The sequence below is a fragment of the Narcine bancroftii genome, chromosome 5 (assembly GCF_036971445.1).
Source record: "Narcine bancroftii isolate sNarBan1 chromosome 5, sNarBan1.hap1, whole genome shotgun sequence".
NCBI lineage: Eukaryota > Metazoa > Chordata > Chondrichthyes > Torpediniformes > Narcinidae > Narcine > Narcine bancroftii.
Genome location: NC_091473.1, coordinates 92,786,843 through 92,802,121, shown reverse-complemented (window position 1 = coordinate 92,802,121; position 15,279 = coordinate 92,786,843). Strand labels below are relative to the sequence as shown.

Below are 15,279 nucleotides of genomic sequence, written 5' to 3'. Positions count from 1 at the left end.
TAAGGTCTCCGTCCAGTCTTAAGTTCACTATAGAGCAGCTAGCAAGACATACAGTGGTCGTTCATTCAGATAATGTGTCCCACCCATCGCATCTGGACTCTGATAATCAGAGACTCAATGCTGGTGGACTCTGCATGGCCCAAGACTTCCAGGTTGGAGACACAGTCTTGCCAAGGGATAGAATGAATGGCGTGCATGTGGAATTTCTCCAGTTATTTGATGTGACATTGGTACAGAGTCCAGGTGTCACATTCATATAAGAGAGAGGGGATGACCACAGGTCTGTAGACTTTCAGCTTTGTGGAGATGCAGATGTTGTGGGAGTCAATTTCTTTGTCCAAAGGCCCATCACTTGAGATGATGCTTCCCAAGTATTTGAAGCTGTTTACTTTTGTCAGCTGGGTGTCGTCAACAGTGATTTTTAGTTCTATGGTGTTGGTGTTTGGCACAGACTGATGGAATACTTCAGTCTTGTTCAGGTTGATGGTCAGGCCAAAGAGCATAGCAGTGTCTGAGAATTTGTTCAGCATTAACTGTAGATCACTATCTTTGTGCGTCAAGAGGGGTTTTTTGAATGACTGAGTAGAGGCACTTCATCTGTGTGTTCAAGTGGCGAAGGTCAAACCATGTACTCTGCCTTCCAGTTTGACTTTCCAAAATGCATCACTTCACACTTTTCCAGATTCAACTCCATCTGTCATTTTTCTGCCCAACTCTGCATTCTGTCTATATCTTGTTATAACCTACGACAGCCTTCAACACTATCCATTACACCTCCAACACCTCATCCGCAAACTTAGAGACTCAACCCTCTACTTCATCCAGGTCATTGATAAAATTCACAAACAGCATGGGTCCCAGAATTGGTCCCTGCAGAACTGTATTCATGACAGACCTCCAGGCAGAATACTTTCTGACCACTACCACTCTCTGCTTTCTACAGACAAGCCAATTCTGAATCCACACTGAATGAGATTCTCATGCAGGACCTTGTCAAATGCCTAACTGAAATCCATATATACCACCTTTAACAATTTCTCGTGTTATTTCATCAAAAAAACAAGACCTTCCCCTCACAAAGCCATGCTGACCATCTCTGAGAAGACTGTACTTCTCCAACTGCTTAAAATCTTCTCCAATAGGTTACCCACCACTGATGCGAGACTCACCGGTCTATAATTCCCCATAGGGTATAGACAGGATGCAGTTGTGTTCCAAGACATGAGGAACTGATGATGCTGCATTCTTGAGCAAATTACAAACTGAAGACTAGAGTGTAGAATCTGGGAGGAGTTGATGGCAATGAGAGGAGAATGAAATATTTGTGTCAGATGAGTAAAAATAAATTTTTTTGATCTTTGGCTTGGTCTTGTTGGACCAGGTATCTGTTTCTATGCTATGTTTCTTATATCCATAATTGAAAATATAAAAAAGCAAAACTGCATAGCTGCAACTCAAATAAATAAAGGAAATTCTGAACACTCAGCAGGTCATCAGCATCTGAGAAAAGGAAAACAGAGTCGGTGCTTCATGTGAAAGACCCTTTATTAGTACATCACTTCTCCTTCTTTCTGCAGATCCTGTTTGATCTGTAATTTCCAGCATTTTCTGTTTTTGTATCACACTTAAAGTGCCTGGCTTTCAATTTTGCCTTTCTAAATATTTATTCTAATCATTCTGCATTTAAATGTATCTTTCTTTCTGCTGCATCAAGTTCACCATGTCACTAGAAGTAGAATGTCTTGAATAAGTCAATACATCTTTGAAAAATTCTTAAGTCACTTTTGTGATTTGGACTGGTAAATTCCATGTTGATGTAATCTTCTTTTGACAATTGTAATGTCCGATTTTGACATTTGTTAAACCTTTGATAAAGCATTTATGAACCAACAATTAAACAATGTCCCCCATATAATCTTTGAGCTGGATTGAGAGAAGGAGCAAAGGGAGAGGAAGGGAATCATACGAAATGCTGTACATCCATCTTGAAAGATGAGTCACTCATCACCTGTGGTTCATCTTCTCCGATATGTGCAAAAATATAGTTTTAGGGAATGCTATTCCCAGTCCAGAAGAGATATATGTCCCTGAGCCCCATAACCATAAATTGTTATGTACAAAAAATAATCACTCCACATAGACATTCCATTCTGCAGTTAACACCACTCAAACTTTCAGTACAAGCAGATTCATTTAAGTTCTTCACTCAAGTGCAGTAGTTGCACCTTATATTCTTATTCTATGTTTCTTAAACAAGATAATGAAGGTGGCTGCAGTGTCATCAACCTAAATTATCATACATATTGAAACTGCAGCAAGAAGGTTGATGAATAAATTAGATAAATATAGCAACTATCACAGAAATGCATGGTCTTCTTTTAAAGGAGAAAATTGGACAACTTAGCTGTTATGAACTAATAAAATCTTATTAGTATTAACAAAGGAACAGCAATGGAAAACTCACCAGACAATGGTAAATTCAAAATAATAGCTTTTATTAAACTATTAATATCATAATATTTCTTATCTCTAAACTTAACTAACTTAATTTCCACTATGCGCAAATGTAGATATGTGTGTGTATTAAAATCCAAACTATTACAGTTTGAGCATGAGTCTGAAAAGTCCATTTTAAACTTCAGCATCTTGTGTTGCTTGAAGATTTTTAAATTGCAGTTCAGAAGTAATGATGAAGCACTTTTAAACATTATGACTTCAGCTCTCTTTAAAGCCATAAATCTTTTGAAGAATTGTCTTTCAGAGTTATATAGTCTTCGTATGAGTGTTTTCACAAGTTTCCCCTTTTCTTGTAAAGATTATGAAACTGTGATCTTCAAGATGATTTATTTCTTAATCAAGACCGAAGTGATCTTACTTACTTTAAAGCCACTTATTTTGAGAATCTCCTATGATAAAGATAATATAATACAGAACAGCATCTCCTCTCTCCAGAGACTATTGTGTCTTTAACAGGATTGTCAATTTCATCCAGGTGGAATAGATCAGTCCCAAATTTCTGTCATGGTTCCTTTGGCTACTTTGCATGTCACATCAGAAAAGTCTCACAGCTTGGGACCATCCTGTCAATGTCAGCATTTATCCCTGGCCAATAAATTGCAGTTCTAGCCCTCCTCTTGCATTTTTCCATTCCAAGGTACCCCTCATGCAACTTTTTCAGCACATCTTGTCACAGTGATTGAGGAATGATAATTCTGCTCTGAGTAGAAACCCATAAACAACACTCATCTCTGCTCTGATGTTGCAGTATGGCTGACATTCAGCTCTAGGCCATAGTTCATTCAGATTCTTGATGATCTTCTGTAGAACTGTGTCCTTTCCTGTTTCAGCTGCAATCTGCTTGGACTTCATATTAGATATGGGAAGAAATTCAGTGATCAGATTCTCATGGAGATTCACATCTTTCTCTGTGGAACCTTTATTGGGTGTTTCACTCTGCGTTGTTGCCCTGGATAATGCATCAGCTAACACAGTTTTCCTTGTATGTACATCAATTCAAAGCCATAAAATTGTAGCTTCATCATCAGTCTTTGGATTCATGGCAACTTCTCACTGAGATTTTTCTTGATTATGGCTATTAATGGCTTGTGGCCGGTCTCTGCCATGAATTTTGGTGGACTATACACATAGCTGCAAAATTTATTGAGTCCATAGACCAGACCTAGACACTCTTTTTCAATCTGTGCATGTTGACATTCAGATGTGGTCATCTCCTTGATGTGTATGCTACTAGCCTCCAATCTTCTCCCACAGCCTGAAGTAGTACGGCACCTATTCCATCTTTTGAAGCATCTGTAGATATTTTTGTCTTTCTGGATGTGTCAAAGAATGTCAAAAGCACCAGTTATGTAGTTAGAATGGTATTCAGTAGTCCCCATTCTTCCTCATGGCTGGCCTTCCACTGAACTCACATTTATCATGTAACAACTTCCTCAGTTACATTGCTTTGGAAGACAGGGTTGGAATGAATTTACCAACGAAATTGATCATTCCCAGCACTCTCAATATGTCTTTTTTGTCAGTGGGTCTGGGCATCTCAGAATTTCTTTCACCTTGCTCTTGTCTGCCTCCACACCTGTCTCTTGACAGTTTATCTTCCAGAAAGGTGATTTTCTTCACATCAAACTGACATTTTTCTCTGTTTAACTTTAATCCACATTTCTGGATGTGTTGTAACACTTTGATGAGCCTCTCGCTGTGTTATTCTTGTGTGGATCCCCATAGAATCATGTCAACCATGTACACACATGCCCCATTTCTATGAAGTGGTCCATTGTCCTGTGGAACACTTCTAGAGCTGAGGAAATTCCAAAAGGCATCCTTAAACAGGAGGATCGGCCAAACCATGTATTAAATGTACCATATTTTGTGCCATCATCATGCAGTTTTAATTGCCAGAAGCCCTGGGTTGCATCCAAATTACTGAAAAACTTCACACCAACCATCTCACTTTTAATTTCATTCCTGGTTGGAATCTGATAATGTTCCCTTCTTTAATATTGGCATTCAAGTCTTTTGGGCCTATATGCACACTTAGGTCACTGTTCTTCTTTTTGACACACACCATTAAATTCTCCCATTCTGTGGGCTCCGCCACTTTCTTTATGACCCCTAGTGATGTCATTTGGTCAAGTTCCTGCTTGAGTTTTTCTTTACGAGGCACTGGAAACTGCCTTGTGGCATGCACTACTGGCTGTGTGTCCTCTTTTAACTGCATCATGTAGGTGAATGGAAGAACACTAAACCCCTTGAAGATGTTTGGAAATTGATCCAATATTTCCTCTATGCTTTTCTGTGCATTGGCACTGTTAATGTGGTACACCCTCTTGACTAGGCCTAAGTTTTTACATGCTTTGCCACCGAGCAGTGAGTCAGGTCCAACTGGGACTACTGAGAACCTGAGGTACCACTCTTAACCTTTTACTTCCATCTCGAGCCTACATGTGCCTTTCATCTCAATGCACTGTCCATTGTAGGACTTGAGCTGAACACAATTTGGCTTTATCTTCATTGCCCTGATGTCATGCTCACAGATCAAAATGACCTTTGCCCCTGCGTCCAGTTTGAAAGGAATAACTGCTCCATTTGCATTAATAGCACTGTCCACCTGTCCTGCTCTACTCTGTTCACACTTGGCTCTTCGCTCTCTGTTGGTTTGAAACCTTCCTGCGCTATCATACCCATGAAGAATGCATCACTGAGGGCAGTTTCTTTTATAGTTTGCACATTTTCACAAACTTTTTTGTGTGCTGCAGAGCTAATTCACTGGTGTGGCAAATCTTCACAGCTCCAGCTAAGGTAACCTCTGTCTCTCATAGCAACATTTCTCACACTTTCTTTCAATAAATCCAAATACAATTTGATCATGGATCATTGAATCTTGCAGCAATCCAAAATTGCATGTACATGCTTTCAATTTTAAGTACATTGCAAAAGTATCAAATTTCTCCACCTGCAGCTGTGTGTGAGAGAATGTTTCATTTTTCTTTGTGAGCAGTGTCCATCAAACATTTTGATAACCTTGTCGAACTTGCCCTACCACGGTATGTAGCAGTGTAATCTTCCATACATCTAGTTTGCTATCGAGTCCAATGGCTTGCAGATACAGCATGAATTGTTGTTTGAATAACTGCCATTCATGGTTGAAATTTCTCATCAAATTCACAGTATCAGGAGACTTCACACTTTCCAGGTCTCCTGCTGATACCACCTCCTCATACCATGTGATGTTTCTTTTATTGTAATAAAGAAATTTGGGTTCTTTTGTATTAATTGTCTTTTATTAACAACTCAACCTCATGAGACACCCACTTTGCATCTAACCCAAGATGGAACATTAATCTCTGACTCCCTCTAGTGATTAGGAGGATCACTAACTCCCAATCACCACAGTGGGCAAGGTATTAAATGAGAACTTTGCATGCATGTTTACCAAGTAATGGGAAATGAACAGTGATAGGTAGCATAATGTGGAGTATGCTCACATGCTGGGATCAAGAAAGTGGTGATGTTGGCTAATTTGAGGAGCATTACGGTGGAAAAATCTCCTGGGCCTGTTGGGAAACATTCATGATCATTTGAAAGAGTGAAATTAAGAGATTGCTAGGGACTTGACAAGGATATTTCCATCCTCATTAACAACAGGAGAGGTCCCAAAGAACTGGAAACTTGGCCAATGTACCTTTGTTCAAGAAAGAGAAAAAAAAAGGAAATTGTGTCATGAAAAACTCTTAATTTAAGGATATGATTTCTGCACATTTAGAAAAACCTGGTCAGGTGAGGGGCAGCCAGCATGGCTTTATAAGGGGCAGCTGAGGAAGGCTCTTATTTAGCTGGAAGAAATATTAAGTGGGGGAGTTTAAGTTTGCAGACAATACAATTCCCTGGCAACAGGGTCCGAGATATCTCAGATTGAGTTCATGGCATTCTCAGGATGGAAGGTGAGCAGCCAGATGCCATGGTCCAAGTAGGGACCAATGACGCAAGTAGGAAAGGTGAGGCGGTCCTGCAGGGAGAGTTCAGGGAGTTAGGTGCTAAGATGAAGGACAGGACCTCCAGGGTAGTAATTACAGAATTGCTACCCATGCCACGTGCTAGTGAGGTTATAAATAGGAGGATTATGCAGCTTAACACGTGGCTGAAGACATGTTCCAGGAACAAGGGCTTCAGGTTTGTGGAACATTGGGCTCTCTTCGAGGGAAGGTGGGAATTGTTCCGATGTGACTATTTGCATCTGAACTGGAGGGAGACTAATATCCTTGTGGGAAGGTTTGCTAGTGCTGCTCTGGTGGGTTTAAAGTAGATTTGCAGAGGAATGGGAACCAGAGTGCAAGAGCAGATAGAGGAGGGAGGAGGGAAAAGATTATGTGAAAATTACATGCACTGCTAGAAGTCAACACATTGTACACAGTGGAAATTTTCTAAAATGCATCTGTTTCAATGTAAAGAGTATTGTAGGAAAGGTAGATGAGCTTAGATTGGCAAGTGGAATTATGACATTGCAGCCAATAATGAAACTTGATTGTAGGAGGGGCAGGACTGGCAGCTCAATGTTCCAGGCTTCTGTTGCGATAGAACGGAGGAGATGAAAGGGGAGGAGTGGCATTGCTCATCAGGGAAAATATCACAGCTGTGTTCAGGGAAGAAAAAGCAGAGGGGTTGTCTACTGAGGCTATATGAGTTGAGAAAAGAAGCAGGAAAGGTAAGATCAGACTCATGGGGTTGTAGTATAGACCGCCCAATAGTCAACAAGATTTGGAAGAGCAAATCTGTAGAGATAGCAGACAGCAGCAGGAAACATAAGGTTGTGATAATAGGGAATTTTAGTTTTCCAAATATTGACTGAGACTCCCATACAATAAAAAGGCTGGATGGCTTGGAGTTTGTCCAATGTACTCAGGAAAGTTTTCTAAATCAATATTTCGAGGTACCAACTAGAGAGAGTGCAATACTGGATCTCCTATTAGGGAACAGGACAGAACAGGCGATAGAAGTATAAGCAGAATAATATTTTGGGTCCAGTGATCATAATGCCATTAGTTTCAAGTTAGTTATGGAGTCTGGTTCTCAGGTTGAGATTCTAAATTGCAGAACGGCCAATTTTGAAGAAATGAGAAAGGATCTATAATGCATAGATTAGGATAAGCTGTTTTCAGCCAAGGATGTACGAGGTCAGTGGAGGACCTTCTAAGGTGAAATTTTGAGAGTACAGAGTTTGTATGCTCCTGTCAGGATCAAAGGCAAGGTTAGCAGGTATAGGGAACCTTGGTTTTCAAGAGATATTGGGGATCTTGTTCAGAAGAAGCGAGATGTGTATCAGAAATATAGGCAACATGGAGCAAATGAGGAACTAGAGGCATATAAAAATGCAAGAAAAGCATCAAGAAAAATAATCTGGAAGGTTAAATAAAAAGAGACAATGTGAAAGAAAATCCTAAGGGATCAGAGTGGTCAGCTTTGTATGGAGCCAAAAGAGATGGGAGAGGTCTTAATTTTTTTCCCCATCAGTATTTACTCAGGAAACTGGCACAGAGTCAATAGAAGTTAGGAAAACAAGCAGTGAGGTCATGGAACCTATACAGATTAAAGAGGAGGAAGTGATTACTGTTTTCAAAGAAATAAAGGTGGATAAATCCCTAAGGCCTGACAAAACATTTCCTCGGAACTTGAGGGAGACTCGTGTAGAAACTGAAGGGGCTTTGGCAGAAATATTTAAAATGTCCTTAGCAACGGGTGTGATGCCAAATAATTGGAGGGTAGCTCATCTTGTTCCATGTTTAAAAAAAGGCTTCAAAGGTAACCCTGGAAATTATAGGCCGGAGAGCCTGACGTCAGTAGTAGGTAAATTATTGGAAGGTGTTCTAAGAGGTCAGATATAATGAACAATTATTTGGATAGCCATGGACTGATTATAGGGATAGTCAACATAACTTTGTGTGTGGTAGGTTGTGTTTAACCAATCTTATAGAGTTTTTTGAGGATGTTACTAGGAAAGTTGATGATGTTAGCAGAGGATGTTGTCGACATGGACTTCAGTAAGGCCTTTGACAAAGTCCCATATGGGACATTAGACAGGAAGTTTCAGATGCTTGGTATTCAGGGTGAAGTAGTGAACTTAATTTGACAATAGATGGATGGGAGAAGCCAGAGAGTAGTGGTGGATGATTGCTTCTCAGACTGGAGGCCTGTAACTAGTGGAGTGCCTCAGTGATCAGTGCTGAGACCATTGTTGTTTGTCATCTATATCAATGATTTGGATGATTATGTGATAAATTGGATCAGCAAATTTGCAGATGACACTAAGATTAGAGGTGTTGTGGACAACAAACAACGTTTGGAAAGTTTGCAGAGGGATCTGTACCAGCTAGAAAAATGAGATGAAAATTAATCCAGACAAGTGTGAGGTGTTGCATTATAGAAGGACAAACCAAGAAAGGACCAACACAGCTAATAGTAGGGAACTGAGGATTGTGGTAGAACAGAGGGGGCTGAGAATACAGATATATAATTCCCTAAAAGTGGCATCACAGGTGGATACAGTTGTAAAAAGAGCTTTTGGCATATTGGCTTTTATAAATAAAAGTATTAAGTATAGGAGCTGGGATCTTGTGGTAAAGTTGTACAAGATGTTAGTGAGACCAAATTTGGAATATCATGTGCTGTTGTGGTCACCTCATTACACGAACGATATCAATAAGATAGAAAAAGTGCAGAGAAGATTTATTAGGGTGTTGTCCAGACTTCCAGAGTCGAGTTACAGGGGAATGTTAAACAAGTTAGGACTTTATTCCCTGGATCTAAGAAGAATGAGGTGAGATTTGATAGAGGTGTTTAAATTATGAGGGGGATAAACAGAGTAAATGTAGATTGACTTTTTTCCTGTGAGCGAAGGTGAGATACAAATCGGTTGACATGGGGTTCAATGTATAAGGGGAAAAGTTTAGGCGGAATGTGAGGGGGATCTTCTTGAAACAGAGAGTGGTGAAATGTGGAACGAGCTGTCAGCTGAGGTGGTGAATGCAGGCTCAGTTAGAACATTTAAGAAAAATTTGGACAGGATTTCAAGGTTTGAGTTACAGGGAAAGGTTGTGCAGACTGGGGCTTTTTTCTCTGGAGCGCAGAAGATTGAGGGGGCACTTGATAGAGGTGTTTAAGATTTTAAAAGGGACAGACAGAGTAAATGTGGATAGGCTTTTTCAATTAAGAATGGGGTAGATTCAAACTAGAGGGCATGGTTTAAGATTGAAGGGGGAAAATTATAAGGGGAACATGAGGGGAATTTCTTTACGCAAAGGGTGGTAGGGATGTGGAATGAGCTTCCGGCAGACGTGGTTGAGGCGGGATCATTGGTTACCTTTAAGGATAGACTGGATAGTTACATGGAGAGGAGAGGACTGGCGGGGTATGGACCGGGTGCTGGTCAGTGGGACTAGGAGGGTGGAAATTTGTTACGGCATGGACTAGTAGGGCCGAACTGGCCTGTTCTGTGCTGTAAGTGGTTATATGGTTACATGGATGGGAGAGGTATGGAGGGCTATGGACTGGGTATAAGTCAGTGGGATTTGGCAAAAAAAGTGATTCGGCACAGACTAGAAGGGCCGAAGGGGCCTGCTTCTGTTCTGTAGTGATCTATGTTTGTAATGGTAGGGGTCTTAAAAGTATTGATACGCAGGGGGATCTGTGGTCCACATGAACAAGGAACATGTCATTCAGCCCATCAGGTCTTCTTCGCCACTCCACCATGAGCTAAACCATTATTAGATTTGTTCCTATTTCCAGCCTTTTCTCTATATCCATTGATACTTTGACTAATTAGATACCTATCAATCTCCATTAAACTCCCCCAATAATCAGGCCTCCACAGCTGCATGTGGTAATGAATTCCACAAATCCACAACCCTCTGGCTAAATAAATTTCTCCTCATCTTTGTTTTAAATGGGTACCTTCCAATTCTAAGACTGTGTTCTCTTGTCCTGGACTCACACACCAAGGGAAACATTTTATTCATATCTACTCTGTCAATCCTTTCAGCATTCAAAATGTTTCTATGAGATCCCCTCTCATTCTTCTATACTCTAATGAATACAGTCCAAAAGCCAATAAACACTCCTCATATGTTACCCCTTGCATTCCAGGAATCATCCTCGTAAATCTTCTCTAAACTCTCTCCAATATCAGAACATCCCCTCTAAGATAGGGGGCCCAAAACTTCACACAATACTCCAAATGAGGTCTCTCAATAGTGCCCATAGAGCCTCATCAACACCTCCTTATATACACTATTCCTCTTGAAATGAAAGCCAACATAGCACTCACTTTCTTTACTGCCGATCCAACCTGGTAGTTAAACTTGAGGTAATCCTGCACAAGAACCCACAAGTCCCTTTGCACTTTCAAATTTTAAATTTTCTCCCCATCCAAATATTAATCTGCCTGTGTAGAGGCCATGTAGCAGGTCGAGCAGGTGCACAGTGGATATTGCGAACCATTGCTGTCACGGTTCTTCAGGCGTGCGGAACCATAATAGACAGCTGAATACTCACCTAATAGACCTCATGCGAGCGGTGCTACATGTCGAGGAACGCCACGTTGTTCTGCTGAGTCTCCTGCCAGAAGGAGTGGGACACTCTCAGGGCTTAATTTAAATCTGCCAGTCCTGTAGATCTGTAGCAAACTCATAGTGATGTCCCACCTTGTCCCATGGAGCCCGGGACATGCGGTATATAAAAGCAGCCTGTAAAGTCTGAATAAAGCAGTTTTGTGTTGACTAACCTGGTGTGTGTGTGCTCTGGTTTAGTCGCTCTACCGAAGTAGCCACTACAATTGGTGACCCTGACTGCAAGATTCAGCCGAAGCTTAAATCTACAGTTATCATGGACACAACTACAGTAGCAACAGCTGCCACAGCGGCAATTAATGCGGTGGGACGTTACTTGCCTCCTTTCTGGACCCATCAACCTCGGGTATGGCTCAATCAGGCTGAAACCCATTTTCGTCTTTGTGGCATAATGGCAGAGTTCACAAAATTCTGGCACATCATAGGTGCGTTGGATGGTGCTGCAGCATCTAGAGTAAGTGAATTTGTTGCCAATCCCCCCAGTACACCAGGTTCCACCAATTTCTCCTGGACACATTGGAATTGACTAGACATGAGCGTGGCATGTGGCTTTTAAATATGGATGGCCTGGAATCCATCTGATCTAATGAATGAGATGCTCGCATTAAGGGGTGGTCATTCTCATTGCTTACTTTTTGAGACACTATTCCTGTCAAAACTCCCGGGTCATGTCACCAATTGATAACATGGATTTCCGCCATCCCCATGACAGGCTCTATTGTACTCCAACGCAAGAGTCTGCTCACATACAGCTTGTTTTCCCAGCAGATCCAAATCCCATGTCCTACGAGCCTCCTGTATCCGCAGTTCAGTCAAAGAAGGAGGAATGCGCTGAGAGGCGGTGATAATGGTGTTTTTACCATCACCATTGGGGGAAAAAATGCCCATAAATGTGTCCCGTCATGTACCTATTACAGAAAAAAGACAGGAAAATGAAAAAGCTGGCTGCCAATTGTGCCTCAGCACTGGCACAAGTACCGGCCTATTGTATCTTCAACGCGATGCTGGTAAGCACAAGTTTCTTGTAGACACAGGTGCTGAGGTCAATTTGCTCCCGCCAACCTATTTTGAAAAAAACGTATAAACTACAACACCTTGCTCTTCAAGCAGCAAATGGGACTACCATTCCCAGCTTTGGCACACGATGGGACACAATTGGGATAGGAGGTGCGAAATTCCATTGGAATTGTGTATTGGCTTCTGTTGCACAGTCCATTTTGGGTACAGATTTTTTAAGGTCCCACAACTTGCTATTAGACATGAAGCAGAGGAAATTGGTTCATGCCACTTTTCAAACATATCCACTGGTATGCAGCAAAAGGAGACTTTACCAACTCGGGGTGGATACCCTACGCAAAGATGCCTATGCTGCACTGCTCAACGAATTTCCCGGCATTCTCTCTCCTAATTTCAATACCTCCAAAACAGCCCATGATGTGTCCCATTACATAGACACTTTAGGCCTGCCAATTTACGCCAGGGCTCGTCGTCTTCCACCTGATGGACTGCGGCAGGCAAGGGCAGAGTTTACTGCAATGGAGGAATTAGGTATCATTCGGCGCTCCAAAAGTCCTTAGGCATCACCATTACACATGGTACCCAAGAAAACAGGTGGATGGAGACTCTGCCACGATTACCATAGACTCAATGATATAACTACACCTGACAGATACCCAATCCCTCATATACAGGATTTCGCTGTCCATCTGCACAATTGCTGTGTTTTCTCAAAAGTTGATCTTGTCAAGTTGATCATCAGATTCCATTCCTAAAACAGCGGTTTTGGGCTTTTTGAATTTCTTAGGATGCCATTGGGTTGAAAAACACTGCTCAAACCTTCCAGCAGCTTATGGACGCTTTGGGCAAGGATTTAGACTTCACTTACATCTACTTGGATGACATCCTCATAGCAGGTCAGACCGAACAGGATCACCACCTGCATTTACGCTGCCTGTTCCAACGGCTGGAAGAATTCGGTCTTAGCATCAATCCTCGCAAATGTCAATTTGGCAAGTCCACCATTGACTTCCTGGGACACAAGATCACAGTCAATAGTGTCTTTCCCTTATCCAGCAAGGTAGACACAGTCCGTGCTTTTCCCAAACCTACGATAGTTAAGGGCCTGCAGAAATTCTTGGGCATGGTAAACTTCTATCACCGGTTCATTCCAGCAGCTGTTGACATTCTTTGACCACTGTTTCAGATCCTCACCACAAAGCACAGGGACATTACCTGAACAACAGAGGCAGAGGTTCCATTTATGACTGCCAAAGACGCTTTGGCGAATGCAGCAAAGCTCACCCATCCTAATCCTGATGCTTCCTTGACACTTAGCACTGATGCCTTGAGCACGGTTCTTGAAAAGTGTGTCAATGGCCATTACCAACACCTTGCTTTCTTTAGCCAACATCTAAGGCCATTGAAAATGAAATGTAGTGCATTTGATCGGGAACTGTTGGCATTGTATCTAGCCACACGGCACTTCCAATATGTTTTGGAAGGTCGGCATTTCACTTTGTTTACAGATCACAAGACACTCGTTTTTGCCTTCAGCAAAATAACGGATCCATGGTCAGCAAGACAGCAGCGTCACTTATCATGCATTTCAGAATTCATGACGTATGTGTGCCATGTTTTGAATAAAGACAATCTCGTTGTGGATATGATGTCCAGACCGAGTGTATATCATATTCAGGGTGGCATTGATATTCCTGAATTAGCCAGTGTGCAGGCAGTGTTCAGGCATACAGTACAGCCATTACTAACTTGGACATACAACATGTGGCACCACAACTGGGCAGCCCAACCTTAGTTTGTGACATGTCTTTGGGCTACCCTAGACCATTGATTCTGACATCTTGGAGGCAACGCCCTTTTGACCAGATACACAGCTTGTCTCATCTGTCCATTAGAACATCCATCAAGCTCATGTCAAATAATTACATATGGCATGGACTGAAAAAAGACATCGCGTAATGGGCCCGCACACATACCTCCTTGTCAGACTGCCAAAATAAGGCGGCACATTAAGATTCCTCTTCAGCCTTTCCCAGCGGTATGCTCGAGGCTTGAACACGTGCATGTGGACCTGGTCGGACCATTGCCAGTATCTCAAATCATGAGATATATTCTAACAGTCATAGACCATTTTATGCATTGGCCAGAGGCCATCCTGTTGCCATCCAGCAACACTGAGATATGCGCCAGAGCATGCGAGCAGTGCCAAAAGGTGAGGGGTACTAGCAGGGCTTAATTTAAACCTGCCGGTCCTGTAGATCAGCAGCAAACTCATAGTGGTGTCCCACCTTGTCCTATGGAGACCGGGGCATGTGGTATATAAAAGAAGCCTGTAAAGACCTAATAAAGCAGTCTTGTGTTGACTAACCTGGTGTGTGTGTGTCCACTGCTTAGTAGCTCTACCGAAGTAGCTGCTACACCGTTTATTTCTTCTTCCAAAATGTACAACCATACATTTCTCATCTCATCTGTCATTTCTTTGCCAACTCTCCTAAACTGTCCACATCTCTCTGCAACCTTTTGCTTTCTTCAACCCTTCCTGCTCCTCCACCCATTTTGTGCCATCTGCAAACTTGGCCACAAAACCATTCAGTCCATAATCAAAATCATTGATATATATATATATATATATATATATATATATAGATACACACACACACATATATATATATATATATACCTATATCTTTCTTTGGCTTGGCTTCGCGGACGAAGATTTATGGAGGGGGTAAAAAGTCCATGTCAGCTGCATGCTCGTTTGTGGCTGACAAGTCCGATGCGGGTCAGGCAGACACGGTTGCAGGGGAAAATTGGTTGGTTGGGGTTGGGTGTTGGGTTTTTCCTCCTTTGCCTTTTGTCAGTGAGGTGGGCTCTGCGGTCTTCTTCAAAGGAGGTTGCTGCCCGCCAAACTGTGAGGCGCCAAGATGCACGGTTTGAGGCGTTATCAGCCCACTGGCGGTGGTCAATGTGGCAGGCACCAAGAGATTTCTTTAGGCAGTCCTTGTACCTTTTCTTTGGTGCACCTCTGTCACAGTGGCCAGTGGAGAGTTCGCCATATAACACGATCTTGGGAAGGCGATGGTCCTCCATTCTGGAGACGTGACCCATCCAGCGCAGCTGGATCTTC

General features: G+C 42.0%; 1 protein-coding gene across 13 annotated transcripts in view; it reads right to left on the bottom strand.

Moving 5' to 3' along the window:
• The window catches only part of LOC138763717 (3',5'-cyclic-AMP phosphodiesterase 4B-like), a 687,345-nt gene that overhangs the window by 531,029 nt on the left and 141,037 nt on the right, over positions 1 to 15,279 (bottom strand). The window lies entirely within an intron of this gene.